Source organism: Medicago sativa, chromosome 4 (assembly GCF_051527215.1).
Source record: "Medicago sativa cultivar Bolivia chromosome 4, Bolivia_mono, whole genome shotgun sequence".
Classification (NCBI taxonomy): domain Eukaryota; kingdom Viridiplantae; phylum Streptophyta; class Magnoliopsida; order Fabales; family Fabaceae; genus Medicago; species Medicago sativa.
The window spans coordinates 2,712,554-2,737,520 of NC_140752.1; positions in this window are offsets into that span (position 1 = coordinate 2,712,554).

Sequence of the window (24,967 nt, forward strand, 5' to 3'; positions counted from 1 at the left end):
ATTGAATCTTAGCATGTGACAATTCGTCAAATAGGTAAACAACATAGCTACGACTTCCATGGGATATTTTTACATTCTCTAAAAATTCGGCCAAAATGGAGGTTAAGAAAATCTCCTCGTTAATTTAGGACATTACTCGTTTTCGGCCCTTTTTTACTAGGAAGGCCATAAAGTGGCCGATTTGTATTGAATCTTAGCATGTGACAATTCGTCAAATAGGTAAACAACATAGCTACGACTTCCATGGGATATTTTTGCATTCTCTAAAAATTCGGCCAAAATGGAGGTTAAGAAAATCTCGTCGTTATTTTAGGACATTACTCGTTTTCGACCCTTTTTTTACTAGGAAGGCCATAAAGTGGCCGATTTGTATTGAATCTTAGCATGTGACAATTCGTCAAATAGGTAAACAACATAGCTACGACTTCCATGGGATATTTTTACATTCTCTAAAAATTCGGCCAAAATGGAGGTTAAGAAAATCTCCTCGTTAATTTAGGACATTACTCGTTTTCGGCCGTTTTTTACTAGGAAGGCCATAAAGTGGCCGATTTGTATTGAATCTTAGCATGTGACAATTCGTCAAATAGGTAAACAACATAGCTACGACTTCCATGGGATATTTTTGCACTCTCTAAAAATTCGGCCAAAATGGAGGTTAAGAAAATCTCCTCGTTATTTTAGGACATTACTCGTTTTCGACCCTTTTTTACTAGGAAGGCCATAATGTGGCCGATTTGCGTTGAATCTTAGCATGTGACAATTCGTTGGATAGGTAAACAACATAACTACGACTTCCATGGTATATTTATGCATTCTCTAAAAATTCGGCCAAAATGGAGGTTAAGAAAATCTCCTCGTTATTTTAGGACATTACTCGTTTTCGACCCTTTTTTTACTAGGAAGGCCATAAAGTGGCCGATTTGTATTGAATCTTAGCATGTGACAATTCTTCAAATAGGTAAACAACATAGCTACGACTTCCATGGGATATTTTTACATTCTCTAAAAATTCGGCCAAAATGGAGGTTAAGAAAATCTCCTCGTTAATTTAGGACATTACTCGTTTTCGGCCCTTTTTTACTAGGAAGGCCATAAAGTGGCCGATTTGTATTGAATCTTAGCATGTGACAATTCGTCAAATAGGTAAACAACATAGCTACGACTTCCATGGGATATTTTTGCATTCTCTAAAAATTCGGCCAAAATGGAGGTTAAGAAAATCTCGTCGTTATTTTAGGACATTACTCGTTTTCGACCCTTTTTTACTAGGAAGGCCATAATGTGGCCGATTTGCATTGAATCTTAGCATGTGACAATTCATTGGATAGGTAACCAACATAACTACGACTTCCGTGGGATATTTTTGCATTTTCTAAAAATTCGGCCAAAATGGAGGTTAAGAAAATCTCCTCGTTAATTTAGGACATTACTCGTTTTCGACCCTTTTTTACTAGGAAGGCCATAAAGTGGCCGATTTGTATTGAATCTTAGCATGTGACAATTCGTTAGATAGGTAAACAACATAGCTACGACTTCCGTGGGATATTTTTACATTCTCTAAAAATTCGGCTAAAATGGAGGTTAAGAAAATCTCCTCGTTAATTTAGGACATTACTCGTTTTCGGCCCTTTTTTACTAGGAAGGCCATAATGTGGCCGATTTGCATTGAATCGTAGCATGTGACAATTTGTTGGATAGGTAAACAACATAACTACGACTTCCATGGTATATTTTTGCATTCTCTAAAAATTCGGCCAAAATGGAGGTTAAGAAAATCTCCTCGTTATTTTAGGACGTTACTCGTTTTCGACCCTTTTTTTACTAGGAAGGCCATAAAGTGGCCGATTTGTATTGAATCTTAGCATGTGACAATTCTTCAAATAGGTAAACAACATAGCTACAACTTCCATGGGATATTTTTACATTCTCTAAAAATTCGGCCAAAATGGAGGTTAAGAAAATCTCCTCGTTAATTTAGGACATTACTCGTTTTCGGCCCTTTTTTACTAGGAAGGCCATAAAGTGGCCGATTTGTATTGAATCTTAGCATGTGACAATTCGTCAAATAGGTAAACAACATAGCTACGACTTCCATGGGATATTTTTGCATTCTCTAAAAATTCGGCCAAAATGGAGGTTAAGAAAATCTCGTCGTTATTTTAGGACATTACTCGTTTTCGACCCTTTTTTACTAGGAAGGCCATAATGTGGCCGATTTGCATTGAATCTTAGCATGTGACAATTCGTTGGATAGGTAACCAACATAACTACGACTTCCGTGGGATATTTTTGCATTTTCTAAAAATTCGGCCAAAATGGAGGTTAAGAAAATCTCCTCGTTAATTTAGGACATTACTCGTTTTCGACCCTTTTTTACTAGGAAGGCCATAAAGTGGCCGATTTGTATTGAATCTTAGCATGTCACAATTCGTTAGATAGGTAAACAACATAGCTACGACTTCCGTGGGATATTTTTACATTCTCTAAAAATTCGGCTAAAATGGAGGTTAAGAAAATCTCCTCGTTAATTTAGGACATTACTCGTTTTCGGCCCTTTTTTACTAGGAAGGCCATAATGTGGCCGATTTGCATTGAATCTTAGCATGTGACAATTTGTTGGATAGGTAAACAACATAACTACGACTTCCATGGGATATTTTTGCATTCTCTAAAAATTCAGCCAAAATGGAGGTCAAGAAAATCTCCTCGTTAATTTAGGACATTACTCGTTTTCGACCCTTTTTTAATAGGAAGGCCATAATGTGGCCGATTTGCGTTGAATCTTAGCATGTGACAATTCGTTGGATAGGTAAACAACATAACTACGACTTCCATGGTATATTTTGGCATTCTCTAAAAATTCGGCCAAAATGGAGGTCAAGAAAATCTCCTCGTTAATTTAGGACATTACTCGTTTTAGACCATTTTTTACTAGGAATGCCATAATGTGGCCAATTTGCATTGAATCTTAGCATGTGACAATTCGTCAAATAGGTAAACAACATAACTACGACTTCCATGGTATATTTTTGCATTCTCTAAAAATTCGGCCAAAATGGAGGTTAAGAAAATCTCGTCGTTATTTTAGGACATTACTCGTTTTCGACCCTTTTTTTACTAGGAAGGCCATAAAGTGGCCGATTTGTATTGAATCTTAGCATGTGACAATTCGTTGGATAGGTAACCAACATAACTACGACTTCCGTGGGATATTTTTGCATTTTCTAAAAATTCGGCCAAAATGGAGGTTAAGAAAATCTCCTCGTTAATTTAGGACATTTCTCGTTTTCGACCCTTTTTTACTAGGAAGGCCATAATGTGGCCGATTTGCATTGAATCTTAGCATGTGACAATTCGTTAGATAGGTAAACAACATAGCTACGACTTCCGTGGGATATTTTTACATTCTCTAAAAATGCGGCTAAAATGGAGGTTAAGAAAATCTCCTCGTTAATTTAGGACATTACTCGTTTTCGGCCCTTTTTTACTAGGAAGGCCATAATGTGGCCGATTTGCGTTGAATCTTAGCATGTGACAATTCGTTGGATATGTAAACAACATAACTACGACTTCCATGGGATATTTTTGCATTCTCTAAAAATTCAGCCAAAATGGAGGTCAAGAAAATCTCCTCGTTAATTTAGGACATTACTCGTTTTCGACCCTTTTTTACTAGGAAGGCCATAATGTGGCCAATTTGCGTTGAATCTTAGCATGTGACAATTCGTTGGATAGGTAAACAACATAACTACGACTTCCATGGTATATTTTGGCATTCTCTAAAAATTCGGCCAAAATGGAGGTCAAGAAAATCTCCTCGTTATTTTAGGACATTACTCGTTTTAGACCCTTTTTTTACTAGGAATGCCATAATGTGGCCGATTTGCATTGAATCTTAGCATGTGACAATTCGTCAAATAGGTAAACAACATAGCTACGACTTCCATGGGATATTTTTACATTCTCTAAAAATTCGGCCAAAATGGAGGTTAAGAAAATCTCCTCGTTAATTTAGGACATTTCTCGTTTTCGGCCCTTTTTTACTAGGAAGGCCATAAAGTGGCCGATTTGTATTGAATCTTAGCATGTGACAATTCGTCAAATAGGTAAACAACATAGCTACGACTTCCATGGGATATTTTTGCATTCTCTAAAAATTCGGCCAAAATGGAGGTTAAGAAAATCTCCTCGTTAATTTAGGACATTACTCGTTTTCGGCCCTTTTTTACTAGGAAGGCCATAATGTGGCCGATTTGCATTGAATCTTAGCATGTGACAATTTGTTGGATAGGTAAACAACATAACTACGACTTCCATGGGATATTTTTGCATTCTCTAAAAATTCAGCCAAAATGGAGGTCAAGAAAATCTCCTCGTTAATTTAGGACATTACTCGTTTTCGACCCTTTTTTAATAGGAAGGCCATAATGTGGCCGATTTGCGTTGAATCTTAGCATGTGACAATTCGTTGGATAGGTAAACAACATAACTACGACTTCCATGGTATATTTTGGCATTCTCTAAAAATTCGGCCAAAATGGAGGTCAAGAAAATCTCCTCGTTAATTTAGGACATTACTCGTTTTAGACCATTTTTTACTAGGAATGCCATAATGTGGCCAATTTGCATTGAATCTTAGCATGTGACAATTCGTCAAATAGGTAAACAACATAACTACGACTTCCATGGTATATTTTTGCATTCTCTAAAAATTCGGCCAAAATGGAGGTTAAGAAAATCTCGTCGTTATTTTAGGACATTACTCGTTTTCGACCCTTTTTTTACTAGGAAGGCCATAAAGTGGCCGATTTGTATTGAATCTTAGCATGTGACAATTCGTTGGATAGGTAACCAACATAACTACGACTTCCGTGGGATATTTTTGCATTTTCTAAAAATTCGGCCAAAATGGAGGTTAAGAAAATCTCCTCGTTAATTTAGGACATTTCTCGTTTTCGACCCTTTTTTACTAGGAAGGCCATAATGTGGCCGATTTGCATTGAATCTTAGCATGTGACAATTCGTTAGATAGGTAAACAACATAGCTACGACTTCCGTGGGATATTTTTACATTCTCTAAAAATGCGGCGAAAATGGAGGTTAAGAAAATCTCCTCGTTAATTTAGGACATTACTCGTTTTCGGCCCTTTTTTACTAGGAAGGCCATAATGTGGCCGATTTGCGTTGAATCTTAGCATGTGACAATTCGTTGGATAGGTAAACAACATAACTACGACTTCCATGGGATATTTTTGCATTCTCTAAAAATTCAGCCAAAATGGAGGTCAAGAAAATCTCCTCGTTAATTTAGGACATTACTCGTTTTCGACCCTTTTTTACTAGGAAGGCCATAATGTGGCCAATTTGCGTTGAATCTTAGCATGTGACAATTCGTTGGATAGGTAAACAACATAACTACGACTTCCATGGTATATTTCGGCATTCTCTAAAAATTCGGCCAAAATGGAGGTCAAGAAAATCTCCTCGTTATTTTAGGACATTACTCGTTTTAGACCCTTTTTTTACTAGGAATGCCATAATGTGGCCGATTTGCATTGAATCTTAGCATGTGACAATTCGTCAAATAGGTAAACAACATAGCTACGACTTCCATGGGATATTTTTACATTCTCTAAAAATTCGGCCAAAATGGAGGTTAAGAAAATCTCCTCGTTAATTTAGGACATTTCTCGTTTTCGGCCCTTTTTTACTAGGAAGGCCATAAAGTGGCCGATTTGTATTGAATCTTAGCATGTGACAATTCGTCAAATAGGTAAACAATATAGCTACGACTTCCATGGGATATTTTTGCATTCTCTAAAAATTCGGCCAAAATGGAGGTTAAGAAAATCTCGTCGTTATTTTAGGACATTACTCGTTTTCGACCCTTTTTTACTAGGAAGGCCATAATGTGGCCGATTTGCATTGAATCTTAGCATGTGACAATTCGTTGGATAGGTAACCAACATAACTACGACTTCCGTGGGATATTTTTGCATTTTCTAAAAATTCGGCCAAAATGGAGGTTAAGAAAATCTCCTCGTTAATTTAGGACATTACTCGTTTTCGACCCTTTTTTACTAGGAAGGCCATAAAGTGGCCGATTTGTATTGAATCTTAGCATGTGACAATTCGTTAGATAGGTAAACAACATAGCTACGACTTCCGTGGGATATTTTTACATTCTCTAAAAATTCGGCTAAAATGGAGGTTAAGAAAATCTCCTCGTTAATTTAGGACATTACTCGTTTTCGGCCCTTTTTTACTAGGAAGGCCATAATGTGGCCGATTTGCATTGAATCTTAGCATGTGACAATTCGTTGGATAGGTAAACAACATAACTACGACTTCCATGGGATATTTTTGCATTCTCTAAAAATTCAGCCAAAATGGAGGTCAAGAAAATCTCCTCGTTAATTTAGGACATTACTCGTTTTCGACCCTTTTTTACTAGGAAGGCCATAATGTGGCCGATTTGCGTTGAATCTTAGCATGTGACAATTCGTTGGATAGGTAAACAACATAACTACGACTTCCATGGTATATTTTGGCATTCTCTAAAAATTCGGCCAAAATGGAGGTCAAGAAAATCTCCTCGTTAATTTAGGACATTACTCGTTTTCGACCATTTTTTACTAGGAATGCCATAATGTGGCCAATTTGCATTGAATCTTAGCATGTGACAATTCGTTGGATAGGTAAACAACATAACTACGACTTCCATGGTATATTTTTGCATTCTCTAAAAATTCGGCCAAAATGGAGGTTAAGAAAATCTCCTCGTTATTTTAGGACATTACTCGTTTTCGACCCTTTTTTTACTAGAAAGGCCATAAAGTGGCCGATTTGTATTGAATCTTAGCATGTGACAATTCGTCAAATAGGTAAACAACATAGCTACGACTTCCATGGGATATTTTTACATTCTCTAAAAATTCGGCCAAAATGGAGGTTAAGAAAATCTCCTCGTTAATTTAGGACATTACTCGTTTTCGGCCCTTTTTTACTAGGAAGGCCATAAAGTGGCCGATTTGTATTGAATCTTAGCATGTGACAATTCGTCAAATAGGTAAACAACATAGCTACGACTTCCATGGGATATTTTTGCATTCTCTAAAAATTCGGCCAAATTGGAGGTTAAGAAAATCTCCTCGTTATTTTAGGACATTACTCGTTTTCGACCCTTTTTTACTAGGAAGGCCATAAAGTGGCCGATTTGTATTGAATCTTAGCATGTGACAATTCGTTAGATAGGTAAACAACATGGCTACGACTTCCGTTTGATATTTTTACATTCTCTAAAAATTCAGCTAAAATGGAGGTTAAGAAAATCTCCTCGTTAATTTAGGACATTACTCGTTTTCGGCCCTTTTTTACTAGGAAGGCCATAATGGGGCCGATTTGCATTGAATCTTAGCATGTGACAATTCGTTGGATAGGTAAACAACATAACTACGACTTCCATGGGATATTTTTGCATTCTCTAAAAATTCAGCCAAAATGGAGGTCAAGAAAATCTCCTCGTTAATTTAGGACATTACTCGTTTTCGACCCTTTTTTTACTAGGAAGGCCATAATGTGGCCGATTTGCGTTGAATCTTAGCATGTGACAATTCGTTGGATAGGTAAACAACATAACTACGACTTCCATGGGATATTTTTGCATTCTCTAAAAATTCAGCCAAAATGGAGGTCAAGAAAATCTCCTCGTTAATTTAGGACATTACTCGTTTTCGACCCTTTTTTACTAGGAAGGCCATAATGTGGCCGATTTGCGTTGAATCTTAGCATGTGACAATTCGTTGGATAGGTAAACAACATAACTACGACTTCCATGGTATATTTTGGCATTCTCTAAAAATTCGGCCAAAATGGAGGTCAAGAAAATCTCCTCGTTAATTTAGGACATTACTCGTTTTCGACCCTTTTTTACTAGGAAGGCCATAATGTGGCCGATTTGCGTTGAATCTTAGCATGTGACAATTCGTTGGATAGGTAAACAACATAACTACGACTTCCATGGTATATTTTGGCATTCTCTAAAAATTCGGCCAAAATGGAGGTTAAGAAAATCTCCTCGTTAATTTAGGACATTACTCGTTTTCGACCCTTTTTTACTAGGAATGCCATAATGTGGCCGATTTGCATTGAATCTTAGCATGTGACAATTCGTTGGATAGGTAAACAACATAACTACGACTTCCATGGTATATTTTTGCATTCTCTAAAAATTCGGCCAAAATGGAGGTTAAGAAAATCTCCTCGTTAATTTAGGACATTACTCGTTTTCGACCCTTTTTTACTAGGAAGGCCATAATGTGGCCGATTTGCATTGAATCTTAGCATGTGACAATTCGTTGGATAGGTAACCAACATAACTACGACTTCCGTGGGATATTTTTGCATTCTCTAAAATTCGGCCAAAATGGAGGTTAAGAAAATCTCCTCGTTAATTTAGGACATTACTCGTTTTCGGCCCTTTTTTACTAGGATGGCCATAATGTGGCCGATTTGCATTGAATCTTAGCATGTGACAATTCGTTGGATAGGTAAACAACATAACTACGACTTCCACGGGATATTTTTGCATTCTCTAAAAATTCGGCCAAAATGGAGGTTAAGAAACTCTCCTCGTTAATTTAGGACATTGCTCGTTTTCGACCCTTTTTTACTAGGAAGGCCATAATGTGGCCGATTTGCGTTGAATCTTAGCATGTGACAATTCGTTGGATAGGTAAACAACATAACTACGACCTCCATGGTATATTATGGCATTCTCTAAAAATTCGGCCAAAATGGAGGTCAAGAAAATCTCCTCGTTAATTTAGGACATTACTCGTTTTCGACCATTTTTTACTAGGAATGCCATAATGTGGCCAATTTGCATTGAATCTTAGCATGTGACAATTCGTTGGATAGGTAAACAACATAACTACGACTTCCATAGTATATTTTTGCATTCTCTAAAAATTCGGCCAAAATGGAGGTTAAGAAAATCTCCTCGTTAATTTAGGACATTACTCGTTTTTGACCCTTTTTTACTAGGAAGGCCATAGTGTGGCCGATTTGCATTGAATCTTAGCACTTGACAATTCGTTGGATAGGTAACCAACATAACTACGACTTCCGTGGGATATTTTTGCATTCTCTAAAAATTCAGCCAAAATGGAGGCTAAGAAAATCTCCTCGTTATTTTAGGACATTACTCGTTTTCGACCCTTTTTTACTAGGAAGGCCATAAAGTGGCCGAATTGTATTGAATCTTAGCATGTGACAATTCGTCAGATAGGTAAACAACATAGCTACGACTTCCATGGGATATTTTTACATTCTCTAAAAATTCGGCCAAAATGGAGGTTAAGAAAATCTCCTCGTTAATTTAGGACATTACTCGTTTTCGGCCCTTTTTTACTAGGAAGGCCATAATCTGGCCGATTTGCATTGAATCTTAGCATGTGACAATTCGTTGGATAGGTAAACAACATAGCTACGACTTCCATGGGATATTTTTACATTCTCTAAAAATTCGGCCAAAATGGAGGTTAAGAAAATCTCCTCGTTAATTTAGGACATTACTCGTTTTCGACCCTTTTTTACTAGGAAGGCCATAAAGTGGCCGAATTGTATTGAATCTTAGCATGTGACAATTCGTCAGATAGGTAAACAACATAGCTACGACTTCCATGGGATATTTTTACATTCTCTAAATATTCGGCCATAATGGAGGTTAAGAAAATCTCCTCGTTAATTTAGGACATTACTCGTTTTCGGCCCTTTTTTACTAGGAAGGCCATAATGTGGCCGATTTGCATTGAATCTTAGCATGTGACAATTCGTTGGATAGGTAAACAACATAGCTACGACTTCCATGGGATATTTTTACATTCTCTAAAAATTCGGCCAAAATGGAGGTTAAGAAAATCTCCTCGTTAATTTAGGACATTACTCGTTTTCGACCCTTTTTTACTAGGAAGGCCATAAAGTGGCCGAATTGTATTGAATCTTAGCATGTGACAATTCGTCAGATAGGTAAACAACATAGCTACGACTTCCATGGGATATTTTTACATTCTCTAAAAATTCGGCCAAAATGGAGGTTAAGAAAATCTCCTCGTTAATTTAGGACATTACTCGTTTTCGGCCCTTTTTTACTAGGAAGGCCATAATCTGGCCGATTTGCATTGAATCTTAGCATGTGACAATTCGTTGGATAGGTAAACAACATAACTACGACTTCCACGGGATATTTTTGCATTCTCTAAAAATTCGGCCAAAATGGAGGTTAAGAAACTCTCCTCGTTAATTTAGGACATTACTCGTTTTCGACCCTTTTTTACTAGGAAGGCCATAATGTGGCCGATTTGCGTTGAATCTTAGCATGTGACAATTCGTTGGATAGGTAAACAACATAACTACGACTTCCATGGGATATTTTTGCATTCTCTAAAAATTCAGCCAAAATGGAGGTCAAGAAAATCTCCTCGTTAATTTAGGACATTACTCGTTTTCGACCCTTTTTTACTAGGAAGGCCATAATGTGGCCGATTTGCGTTGAATCTTAGCATGTGACAATTCGTTGGATAGGTAAACAACATAACTACGACTTCCATGGTATATTTTGGCATTCTCTAAAAATTCGGCCAAAATGGAGGTCAAGAAAATCTCCTCGTTAATTTAGGACATTACTCGTTTTCGACCCTTTTTTACTAGGAAGGCCATAATGTGGCCGATTTGCGTTGAATCTTAGCATGTGACAATTCGTTGGATAGGTAAACAACATAACTACGACTTCCATGGTATATTTTGGCATTCTCTAAAAATTCGGCCAAAATGGAGGTTAAGAAAATCTCCTCGTTAATTTAGGACATTACTCGTTTTCGACCCTTTTTTACTAGGAATGCCATAATGTGGCCGATTTGCATTGAATCTTAGCATGTGACAATTCGTTGGATAGGTAAACAACATAACTACGACTTCCATGGTATATTTTTGCATTCTCTAAAAATTCGGCCAAAATGGAGGTTAAGAAAATCTCCTCGTTAATTTAGGACATTACTCGTTTTCGACCCTTTTTTACTAGGAAGGCCATAATGTGGCCGATTTGCATTGAATCTTAGCATGTGACAATTCGTTGGATAGGTAACCAACATAACTACGACTTCCGTGGGATATTTTTGCATTCTCTAAAATTCGGCCAAAATGGAGGTTAAGAAAATCTCCTCGTTATTTTAGGACATTACTCGTTTTCGACCCTTTTTTACTAGGAAGGCCATAAAGTGGCCGATTTGTATTGAATCTTAGCATGTGACAATTCGTCAAATAGGTAAACAACATAGCTACGACTTCCATGGGATATTTTTACATTCTCTAAAAATTCGGCCAAAATGGAGGTTAAGAAAATCTCCTCGTTAATTTAGGACATTACTCGTTTTCGGCCCTTTTTTACTAGGATGGCCATAATGTGGCCGATTTGCATTGAATCTTAGCATGTGACAATTCGTTGGATAGGTAAACAACATAACTACGACTTCCACGGGATATTTTTGCATTCTCTAAAAATTCGGCCAAAATGGAGGTTAAGAAACTCTCCTCGTTAATTTAGGACATTACTCGTTTTCGACCCTTTTTTACTAGGAAGGCCATAATGTGGCCGATTTGCGTTGAATCTTAGCATGTGACAATTCGTTGGATAGGTAAACAACATAACTACGACTTCCATGGTATATTTTGGCATTCTCTAAAAATTCGGCCAAAATGGAGGTTAAGAAAATCTCCTCGTTAATTTAGGACATTACTCGTTTTCGACCCTTTTTTACTAGGAATGCCATAATGTGGCCGATTTGCATTGAATCTTAGCATGTGACAATTCGTTGGATAGGTAAACAACATAACTACGACTTCCATGGTATATTTTTGCATTCTCTAAAAATTCGGCCAAAATGGAGGTTAAGAAAATCTCCTCGTTAATTTAGGACATTACTCGTTTTCGACCCTTTTTTACTAGGAAGGCCATAATGTGGCCGATTTGCATTGAATCTTAGCATGTGACAATTCGTTGGATAGGTAACCAACATAACTACGACTTCCGTGGGATATTTTTGCATTCTCTAAAATTCGGCCAAAATGGAGGTTAAGAAAATCTCCTCGTTATTTTAGGACATTACTCGTTTTCGACCCTTTTTTACTAGGAAGGCCATAAAGTGGCCGATTTGTATTGAATCTTAGCATGTGACAATTCGTCAAATAGGTAAACAACATAGCTACGACTTCCATGGGATATTTTTACATTCTCTAAAAATTCGGCCAAAATGGAGGTTAAGAAAATCTCCTCGTTAATTTAGGACATTACTCGTTTTCGGCCCTTTTTTACTAGGATGGCCATAATGTGGCCGATTTGCATTGAATCTTAGCATGTGACAATTCGTTGGATAGGTAAACAACATAACTACGACTTCCACGGGATATTTTTGCATTCTCTAAAAATTCGGCCAAAATGGAGGTTAAGAAACTCTCCTCGTTAATTTAGGACATTACTCGTTTTCGACCCTTTTTTACTAGGAAGGCCATAATGTGGCCGATTTGCGTTGAATCTTAGCATGTGACAATTCGTTGGATAGGTAAACAACATAACTACGACTTCCATGGTATATTTTGGCATTCTCTAAAAATTCGGCCAAAATGGAGGTTAAGAAAATCTCCTCGTTAATTTAGGACATTACTCGTTTTCGACCCTTTTTTACTAGGAATGCCATAATGTGGCCGATTTGCATTGAATCTTAGCATGTGACAATTCGTTGGATAGGTAAACAACATAACTACGACTTCCATGGTATATTTTTGCATTCTCTAAAAATTCGGCCAAAATGGAGGTTAAGAAAATCTCCTCGTTAATTTAGGACATTACTCGTTTTCGACCCTTTTTTACTAGGAAGGCCATAATGTGGCCGATTTGCATTGAATCTTAGCATGTGACAATTCGTTGGATAGGTAACCAACATAACTACGACTTCCGTGGGATATTTTTGCATTCTCTAAAATTCGGCCAAAATGGAGGTTAAGAAAATCTCCTCGTTATTTTAGGACATTACTCGTTTTCGACCCTTTTTTACTAGGAAGGCCATAAAGTGGTCGATTTGTATTGAATCTTAGCATGTGACAATTCGTCAAATAGGTAAACAACATAGCTACGACTTCCATGGGATATTTTTACATTCTCTAAAAATTCGGCCAAAATGGAGGTTAAGAAAATCTCCTCGTTAATTTAGGACATTACTCGTTTTCGGCCCTTTTTTACTAGGATGGCCATAATGTGGCCGATTTGCATTGAATCTTAGCATGTGACAATTCGTTGGATAGGTAAACAACATAACTACGACTTCCACGGGATATTTTTGCATTCTCTAAAAATTCGGCCAAAATGGAGGTTAAGAAACTCTCCTCGTTAATTTAGGACATTACTCGTTTTCGACCCTTTTTTACTAGGAAGGCCATAATGTGGCCGATTTGCGTTGAATCTTAGCATGTGACAATTCGTTGGATAGGTAAACAACATAACTACGACCTCCATGGTATATTATGGCATTCTCTAAAAATTCGGCCAAAATGGAGGTCAAGAAAATCTCCTCGTTAATTTAGGACATTACTCGTTTTCGACCATTTTTTACTAGGAATGCCATAATGTGGCCAATTTGCATTGAATCTTAGCATGTGACAATTCGTTGGATAGGTAAACAACATAACTACGACTTCCATGGTATATTTTTGCATTCTCTAAAAATTCGGCCAAAATGGAGGTTAAGAAAATCTCCTCGTTAATTTAGGACATTACTCGTTTTTGACCCTTTTTTACTAGGAAGGCCATAGTGTGGCCGATTTGCATTGAATCTTAGCACTTGACAATTCGTTGGATAGGTAACCAACATAACTACGACTTCCGTGGGATATTTTTGCATTCTCTAAAAATTCAGCCAAAATGGAGGCTAAGAAAATCTCCTCGTTATTTTAGGACATTACTCGTTTTCGACCCTTTTTTACTAGGAAGGCCATAAAGTGGCCGATTTGTATTGAATCTTAGCATGTGACAATTCGTCAGATAGGTAAACAACATAGCTACGACTTCCATGGGATATTTTTACATTCTCTAAATATTCGGCCATAATGGAGGTTAAGAAAATCTCCTCGTTAATTTAGGACATTACTCGTTTTCGGCCCTTTTTTACTAGGAAGGCCATAATGTGGCCGATTTGCATTGAATCTTAGCATGTGACAATTCGTTGGATAGGTAAACAACATAGCTACGACTTCCATGGGATATTTTTACATTCTCTAAAAATTCGGCCAAAATGGAGGTTAAGAAAATCTCCTCGTTAATTTAGGACATTACTCGTTTTCGACCCTTTTTTACTAGGAAGGCCATAAAGTGGCCGAATTGTATTGAATCTTAGCATGTGACAATTCGTCAGATAGGTAAACAACATAGCTACGACTTCCATGGGATATTTTTACATTCTCTAAAAATTCGGCCAAAATGGAGGTTAAGAAAATCTCCTCGTTAATTTAGGACATTACTCGTTTTCGGCCCTTTTTTACTAGGAAGGCCATAATCTGGCCGATTTGCATTGAATCTTAGCATGTGACAATTCGTTGGATAGGTAAACAACATAACTACGACTTCCACGGGATATTTTTGCATTCTCTAAAAATTCGGCCAAAATGGAGGTTAAGAAACTCTCCTCGTTAATTTAGGACATTACTCGTTTTCGACCCTTTTTTACTAGGAAGGCCATAATGTGGCCGATTTGCCTTGAATCTTAGCATGTGACAATTCGTTGGATAGGTAAACAACATAACTACGACCTCCATGGTATATTATGGCATTCTCTAAAAATTCGGCCAAAATGGAGGTCAAGAAAATCTCCTCGTTAATTTAGGACATTACTCGTTTTCGACCATTTTTTACTAGGAATGCCATAATGTGGCCAATTTGCATTGAATCTTAGCATGTGACAATTCGTTGGATAGGTAAACAACATAACTACGACTTCCATGGTATATTTTTGCATTCTCTAAAAATTCGGCCAAAATGGAGGTTAAGAAAATCTCCTCGTTAATTTAGGACATTACTCGTTTTTGACCCTTTTTTACTAGGAAGGCCATAGTGTGGCCGATTTGCATTGAATCTTAGCACTTGACAATTCGTTGGATAGGTAACCAACATAACTACGACTTCCGTGGGATATTTTTGCATTCTCTAAAAATTCAGCCAAAATGGAGGTTAAGAAAATCTCCTCGTTATTTTAGGACATTACTCGTTTTCGACCCTTTTTTACTAGGAAGGCCATAAAGTGGCCGATTTGTATTGAATCTTAGCATGTGACAATTCGTCAGATAGGTAAACAACATAGCTACGACTTCCATGGGATATTTTTACATTCTCTAAATATTCGGCCATAATGGAGGTTAAGAAAATCTCCTCGTTAATTTAGGACATTACTCGTTTTCGGCCCTTTTTTACTAGGAAGGCCATAATGTGGCCGATTTGCATTGAATCTTAGCATGTGACAATTCGTTGGATAGGTAAACAACATAGCTACGACTTCCATGGTATATTTTTGCATTCTCTAAAAATTCGGCCAAAATGGAGGTTAAGAAAATCTCCTCGTTAATTTAGGACATTACTCGTTTTTGACCCTTTTTTACTAGGAAGGCCATAGTGTGGCCGATTTGCATTGAATCTTAGCACTTGACAATTCGTTGGATAGGTAACCAACATAACTACGACTTCCGTGGGATATTTTTGCATTCTCTAAAAATTCAGCCAAAATGGAGGTTAATAAAATCTCCTCGTTATTTTAGGACATTACTCGTTTTCGACCCTTTTTTACTAGGAAGGCCATAAAGTGGCCGATTTGTATTGAATCTTAGCATGTGACAATTCGTCAGATAGGTAAACAACATAGCTACGACTTCCATGGGATATTTTTGCATTCTCTAAAAATTCGGCCAAATTGGAGGTTAAGAAAATCTCCTCGTTATTTTAGGACATTACTCGTTTTCGACCCTTTTTTACTAGGAAGGCCATAAAGTGGAAGATTTGTATTGAATCTTAGCATGTGACAATTCGTTAGATAGGTAAACAACATAGCTACGACTTCCGTTTGATATTTTTACATTCTCTAAAAATTCGGCTAAAATGGAGGTTAAGAAAATCTCCTCGTTAATTTAGGACATTACTCGTTTTCGGCCCTTTTTTACTAGGAAGGCCATAATGTGGCCGATTTGCATTGAATCTTAGCATGTGACAATTCGTTGGATAGGTAAACAACATAACTACGACTTCCATGGGATATTTTTGCATTCTCTAAAAATTCAGCCAAAATGGAGGTCAAGAAAATCTCCTCGTTAATTTAGGACATTACTCGTTTTCGACCCTTTTTTTACTAGGAAGGCCATAATGTGGCCGATTTGCGTTGAATCTTAGCATGTGACAATTCGTTGGATAGGTAAACAACATAACTACGACTTCCATGGGATATTTTTGCATTCTCTAAAAATTCAGCCAAAATGGAGGTCAAGAAAATCTCCTCGTTAATTTAGGACATTACTCGTTTTCGACCCTTTTTTACTAGGAAGGCCATAATGTGGCCGATTTGCGTTGAATCTTAGCATGTGACAATTCGTTGGATAGGTAAACAACATAACTACGACTTCCATGGTATATTTTGGCATTCTCTAAAAATTCGGCCAAAATGGAGGTTAAGAAAATCTCCTCGTTAATTTAGGACATTACTCGTTTTCGACCATTTTTTACTAGGAATGCCATAATGTGGCCGATTTGCATTGAATCTTAGCATGTGACAATTCGTTGGATAGGTAAACAACATAACTACGACTTCCATGGTATATTTTTGCATTCTCTAAAAATTCGGCCAAAATGGAGGTTAATAAAATCTCCTCGTTAATTTAGGACATTACTCGTTTTCGACCCTTTTTTACTAGGAAGGCCATAATGTGGCCGATTTGCATTGAATCTTAGCATGTGACAATTCGTTGGATAGGTAACCAACATAACTACGACTTCCGTGGGATATTTTTGCATTCTCTAAAAATTCGGCCAAAATGGAGGTTAAGAAAATCTCCTCGTTATTTTAGGACATTACTCGTTTTCGACCCTTTTTTACTAGGAAGGCCATAAAGTGGCCGATTTGTATTGAATCTTAGCATGTGACAATTCGTCAAATAGGTAAACAACATAGCTACGACTTCCATGGGATATTTTTACATTCTCTAAAAATTCGGCCAAAATGGAGGTTAAGAAAATCTCCTCGTTAATTTAGGACATTACTCGTTTTCGGCCCTTTTTTACTAGGAAGGCCATAATGTGGCCGATTTGCGTTGAATCTTAGCATGTGACAATTCGTTAGATAGGTAAACAACATAGCTACGACTTCCGTTTGATATTTTTCCATTCTCTAAAAATTCGGCTAAAATGGAGGTTAAGAAAATCTCCTCGTTAATTTAGGACATTACTCGTTTTCGGCCCTTTTTTACTAGGAAGGCCATAATGTGGCCGATTTGCATTGAATCTTAGCATGTGACAATTCGTTGGATAGGTAAACAACATAACTACGACTTCCATGGGATATTTTTGCATTCTCTAAAAATTCAGCCAAAATGAAGGTCAAGAAAATCTCCTCGTTAATTTAGGACATTACTCGTTTTCGACCCTTTTTTTACTAGGAAGGCCATAATGTGGCCGATTTGCGTTGAATCTTAGCATGTGACAATTCGTTGGATAGGTAAACAACATAACTACGACTTCCATGGGATATTTTTGCATTCTCTAAAAATTCAGCCAAAATGGAGGTCAAGAAAATCTCCTCGTTAATTTAGGACATTACTCGTTTTCGACCCTTTTTTACTAGGAAGGCCATAATGTGGCCGATTTGCGTTGAATCTTAGCATGTGACAATTCGTTGGATAGGTAAACAACATAACTACGACTTCCATGGTATATTTTGGCATTCTCTAAAAATTCGGCCAAAATGGAGGTTAAGAAAATCTCCTCGTTAATTTAGGACATTACTCGTTTTCGACCATTTTTTACTAGGAATGCCATAATGTGGCCAATTTGCATTGAATCTTAGCATGTGACAATTCGTTGGATAGGTAAACAACATAACTACGACTTCCATGGTATATTTTTGCATTCTCTAAAAATTCGGCCAAAATGGAGGTTAATAAAATCTCCTCGTTAATTTAGGACATTACTCGTTTTCGACCCTTTTTTACTAGGAAGGCCATAATGTGGCCGATTTGCATTGAACCTTAGCATGTGACAATTCGTTGGATAGGTAACCAACATAACTACGACTTCCGTGGGATATTTTTGCATTCTCTAAAAATTCGGCCAAAATGGAGGTTAAGAAAATCTCCTCGTTATTTTAGGGCATTACTCGTTTTCGACCCTTTTTTACTAGGAAGGCCATAAAGTGGCCGATTTGTATTGAATCTTAGCATGTGACAATTCGTCAAATAGGTAAACAACATAGCTACGACTTCCATGGGATATTTTTACATTCTCTAAAAATTCGGCCAAAATGGAGGTTAAGAAAATCTCCTCGTTAATTTAGGACATTACTCGTTTTCGGCCCTTTTTTACTAGGAAGGCCATAATGTGGCCGATTTGCATTGAATCTTAGCATGTGACAATTCGTTGGATAGGTAAACAACATAACTACGACTTCCACGGGATATTTTTGCATTCTCTAAAAATTCGGCCAAAATGGAGGTTAAGAAACTCTCCTCGTTAATTTAGGACATTACTCGTTTTCGACCCTTTTTTACTAGGAAGGCCATAATGTGGCCGATTTGCGTTGAATCTTAGCATGTGACAATTCGTTGGATAGGTAAACAACATAACTACGACCTCCATGGTATATTATGGCATTCTCTAAAAATTCGGCCAAAATGGAGGTCAAGAAAATCTCCTCGTTAATTTAGGACATTACTCGTTTTCGACCATTTTTTACTAGGAATGCCATAATGTGGCCAATTTGCATTGAATCTTAGCATGTGACAATTCGTTGGATAGGTAAACAACATAACTACGACTTCCATGGTATATTTTTGCATTCTCTAAAAATTCGGCCAAAATGGAGGTTAAGAAAATCTCCTCGTTAATTTAGGACATTACTCGTTTTTGACCCTTTTTTACTGGGAAGGCCATAGTGTGGCCGATTTGCATTGAATCTTAGCACTTGACAATTCGTTGGATAGGTAACCAACATAACTACGACTTCCGTGGGATATTTTTGCATTCTCTAAAAATTCAGCCAAAATGGAGGTTAAGAAAATCTCCTCGTTATTTTAGGGCATTACTCGTTTTCGACCCTTTTTTACTAGGAAGGCCATAAAGTGGCCGATTTGTATTGAATCTTAGCATGTGACAATTCGTCAGATAGGTAAACAACATAGCTACGACTTCCATGGGATATTTTTACATTCTCTAAATATTCGGCCATAATGGAGGTTAAGAAAATCTCCTCGTTAATTTAGGACATTACTCGTTTTCGGCCCTTTTTTACTAGGAAGGCCATAATGTGGCCGATTTGCATTGAATCTTAGCATGTGACAATTCGTTGGATAGGTAAACAACATAGCTACGACTTCCATGGGATATTTTTACATTCTCTAAAAATTCGGCCAAAATGGAGGTTAATAAAATCTCCTCGTTAATTTAGGACATTACTCGTTTTCGACCCTTTTTTACTAGGAAGGCCATAAAGTGGCCAAATTGTATTGAATCTTAGCATGTGACAATTCGTCAGATAGGTAAACAACATAGCTACGACTTCCATGGGATATTTTTACATTCTCTAAAAATTCGGACAAAATGGAGGTTAAGAAAATCTCCTCGTTAATTTAGGACATTACTCGTTTTCGGCCCTTTTTTACTAGGAAGGCCATAATGTGGCCGATTTGCATTGAATCTTAGCATGTGACAATTCGTTGGATAGGTAAACAACATAGCTACGACTTCCATGGGATATTTTTACATTCTCTAAAAATTCGGCCAAAATGGAGGTTAAGAAAATCTCCTCGTTAATTTAGGACATTACTCGTTTTCGACCCTTTTTTACTAGGAAGGCTATAAAGTGGCCGATTTGTATTGAATCTTAGCATGTGACAATTCGTCAGATAGGTAAACAACATAGCTACGACTTCCATGGGATATTTTTACATTCTCTAAAAATTCGGCCAAAATGGAGGTTAAGAAAATCTCCTCGTTAATTTAGGACATTACTCGTTTTCCGCCCTTTTTTACTAGGAAGGCCATAATGTGGCCGATTTGCATTGAATCTTAGCATGTGACAATTCGTTGGATAGGTAAACAACATAGCTACGACTTCCATGGGATATTTTTACATTCTCTAAAAATTCGGCCAAAATGGAGGTTAAGAAAATCTCCTCGTTAATTTAGGACATTACTCGTTTTCGACCCTTTTTTACTAGGAAGGCCATAAAGTGGCCGATTTGTATTGAATCTTAGCATGTGACAATTCGTCAGATAGGTAAACAACATAGCTACGACTTCCATGGGATATTTTTACATTCTCTAAAAATTCGGCCAAAATGGAGGTTAAGAAAATCTCCTCTTTAATTTAGGACATTACTCGTTTTCGTCCCTTTTTTACTAGGAAGGCCATAATGTGGCCGATTTGCATTGAATCTTAGCATGTGACAATTCGTTGGATAGGTAAACAACATAGCTACGACTTCCATGGGATATTTTTACATTCTCTAAAAATTTGGCCAAAATGGAGGTTAAGAAAATCTCCTCGTTAATTTAGGACATTACTCGTTTTCGACCCTTTTTTACTAGGAAGGCCATAAAGTGGCCGATTTGTATTGAATCTTAGCATGTGACAATTCGTCAGATAGGTAAACAACATAACTACGACTTCCACGAGATATTTTTACATTCTCTAAAAATTCGGCCAAAATGGAGGTTAAGAAAATCTCCTCGTTAATTTAGGACATTACTCGTTTTCGGCCCTTTTTTACTAGGAAGGCCATAATGTGGCCGACTTGCATTGAATCTTAGCATGTGACAATTCGTTGGATAGGTAAACAACATAACTACGACTTCCATGGTATATTTTTGCATTCTCTAAAAATTCGGCCAAAACGGAGGTTAAGAAAATCTCCTCGTTATTTTAGGGCATTACTCGTTTTCGACCCTTTTTTACTAGGAAGGCCATAAAGTGGCCGATTTGTATTGAATCTTAGCATGTGACAATTCGTCAGATAGGTAAACAACATAGCTACGACTTCCATGGGATATTTTTACATTCTCTAAATATTCGGCCATAATGGAGGTTAAGAAAATCTCCTCGTTAATTTAGGACATTACTCGTTTTCGGCCCTTTTTTACTAGGAAGGCCATAATGTGGCCGATTTGCATTGAATCTTAGCATGTGACAATTCGTTGGATAGGTAAACAACATAGCTACGACTTCCATGGGATATTTTTACATTCTCTAAAAATTCGGCCAAAATGGAGGTTAATAAAATCTCCTCGTTAATTTAGGACATTACTCGTTTTCGACCCTTTTTTACTAGGAAGGCCATAAAGTGGCCAAATTGTATTGAATCTTAGCATGTGACAATTCGTCAGATAGGTAAACAACATAGCTACGAGTTCCATGGGATATTTTTACATTCTCTAAAAATTCGGACAAAATGGAGGTTAAGAAAATCTCCTCGTTAATTTAGGACATTACTCGTTTTCGGCCCTTTTTTACTAGGAAGGCCATAATGTGGCCGATTTGCATTGAATCTTAGCATGTGACAATTCGTTGGATAGGTAAACAACATAGCTACGACTTCCATGGGATATTTTTACATTCTCTAAAAATTCGGCCAAAATGGAGGTTAAGAAAATCTCCTCGTTAATTTAGGACATTACTCGTTTTCGACCCTTTTTTACTAGGAAGGCTATAAAGTGGCCGATTTGTATTGAATCTTAGCATGTGACAATTCGTCAGATAGGTAAACAACATAGCTACGACTTCCATGGGATATTTTTACATTCTCTAAAAATTCGGCCAAAATGGAGGTTAAGAAAATCTCCTCGTTAATTTAGGACATTACTCGTTTTCCGCCCTTTTTTACTTGGAAGGCCATAATGTGGCCGATTTGCATTGAATCTTAGCATGTGACAATTCGTTGGATAGGTAAACAACATAGCTACGACTTCCATGGGATATTTTTACATTCTCTAAAAATTCGGCCAAAATGGAGGTTAAGAAAATCTCCTCGTTAATTTAGGACATTACTCGTTTTCGACCCTTTTTTACTAGGAAGGCCATAAAGTGGCCGATTTGTATTGAATCTTAGCATGTGACAATTCGTCAGATAGGTAAACAACATAGCTACGACTTCCATGGGATATTTTTACATTCTCTAAAAATTCGGCCAAAATGGAGGTTAAGAAAATCTCCTCTTTAATTTAGGACATTACTCGTTTTCGTCCCTTTTTTACTAGGAAGGCCATAATGTGGCCGATTTGCATTGAATCTTAGCATGTGACAATTCGTTGGATAGGTAAACAACATAGCTACGACTTCCATGGGATATTTTTACATTCTCTAAAAATTTGGCCAAAATGGAGGTTAAGAAAATCTCCTCGTTAATTTAGGACATTACTCGTTTTCGACCCTTTTTTACTAGGAAGGCCATAAAGTGGCCGATTTGTATTGAATCTTAGCATGTGACAATTCGTCAGATAGGTAAACAACATAACTACGACTTCCATGGGATATTTTTACATTCTCTAAAAATTCGGCCAAAATGGAGGTTAAGAAAATCTCCTCGTTAATTTAGGACATTACTCGTTTTCGGCCCTTTTTTACTAGGAAGGCCATAATGTGGCCGATTTGCATTGAATCTTAGCATGTGACAATTCGTTGGATAGGTAAACAACATAACTACGACTTCCATGGTATATTTTTGCATTCTCTAAAAATTCGGCCAAAACGGAGGTTAAGAAAATCTCCTCGTTAATTTAGGACATTACTCGTTTTCGACCCTTTTTTACTAGGAAGGCCATAATGTGGCCGATTTGCATTGAATCTTAGCATGTGCCAATTCGTTGGATAGGTAACCAACATAACTACGACTTCCGTGGGATATTTTTGCATTCTCTAAAAATTCGGCCAAAATGGAGGTTAAGAAAATCTCCTCGTTATTTTAGGACATTACTCGTTTTCGACCCTTTTTTACTAGGAAGGCCATAATGTGGCCGATTTGCATAGAATCTTAGCATGTGACAATTCGTTGGATAGGTAACCAACATAACTACGACTTCCGTGGGATATTTTTGCATTCTCTAAAAATTCGGCCAAAATGGAGGTTAAGAAAATCTCCTCGTTAATTTAGGACATTACTCGTTTTCGACCCTTTTTTACTAGGAAGGCCATAAAGTGGCCGATTTGTATTGAATCTTAGCATGTGACAATTCGTTAGATAGGTAAACAACATAGCTACGACTTCCATGGGATATTTTTACATTCTCTAAAAATTCGGCTAAAATGGAGGTTAAGAAAATCTCCTCGTTAATTTAGGAGATTACTCGTTTTCGGCCCTTTTTTACTAGGAAGGCCATAATGTGGCCGATTTGCATTGAATCTTAGCATGTGACAATTCGTTGGATAGGTAAACAACATAACTACGACTTCGATGGGATATTTTTGCATTCTCTAAAAATTCAGCCAAAATGGAGGTCAAGAAAATCTCCTCGTTAATTTAGGACATTACTCGTTTTCGACCCTTTTTTACTAGGAAGGCCATAATGTGGCCGATTTGCGTTGAATCTTAGCATGTGACAATTCGTTGGATAGGTAAACAACATAACTACGACTTCCATGGGATATTTTTGCATTCTCTAAAAATTCAGCCAAAATGGAGGTCAAGAAAATCTCCTCGTTAATTTAGGACATTACTCGTTTTCGACCCTTTTTTACTAGGAAGGCCATAATGTGGCCGATTTGCGTTGAATCTTAGCATGTGACAATTCGTTGGATAGGTAAACAACATAACTACGACTTCCATGGTATATTTGGCATTCTCTAAAAATTCGGCCAAAATGGAGGTTAAGAAAATCTCCTCGTTAATTTAGGACATTACTCGTTTTCGACCATTTTTTACTAGGAATGCCATAATGTGGCCGATTTGCATTGAATCTTAGCATGTGACAATTCGTTGGATAGGTAAACAACATAACTACGACTTCCATGGTATATTTTTGCATTCTCTAAAAATTCGGCCAAAATGGAGGTTAATAAAATCTCCTCGTTAATTTAGGACATTACTCGTTTTCGACCCATTTTTACTAGGAAGGCCATAATGTGGCCGGTTTGCATTGAATCTTAGCATGTGACAATTCGTTGGATAGGTAACCAACATAACTACGACTTCCGTGGGATATTTTTGCATTCTCTAAAAATTCGGCCAAAATGGAGGTTAAGAAAATCTCCTCGTTATTTTAGGACATTACTCGTTTTCGACCCTTTTTTACTAGGAAGGCCATAAAGTGGCCGATTTGTATTGAATCTTAGCATGTGACAATTCGTCAAATAGGTAAACAACATAGCTACGACTTCCATGGGATATTTTTACATTCTCTAAAAATTCGGCCAAAATGGAGGTTAAGAAAATCTCCTCGTTAATTTAGGAGATTACTCGTTTTCGGCCCTTTTTTACTAGGAAGGCCATAATGTGGCCGATTTGTATTGAATCTTAGCATGTGACAATTCGTCAAATAGGTAAACAACATAGCTACGACTTCCATGGGATATTTTTACATTCTCTAAAAATTCGGCCAAAATGGAGGTTAAGAAAATCTCCTCGTTAATTTAGGACATTACTCGTTTTCGACCCTTTTTTACTAGGAAGGCCATAA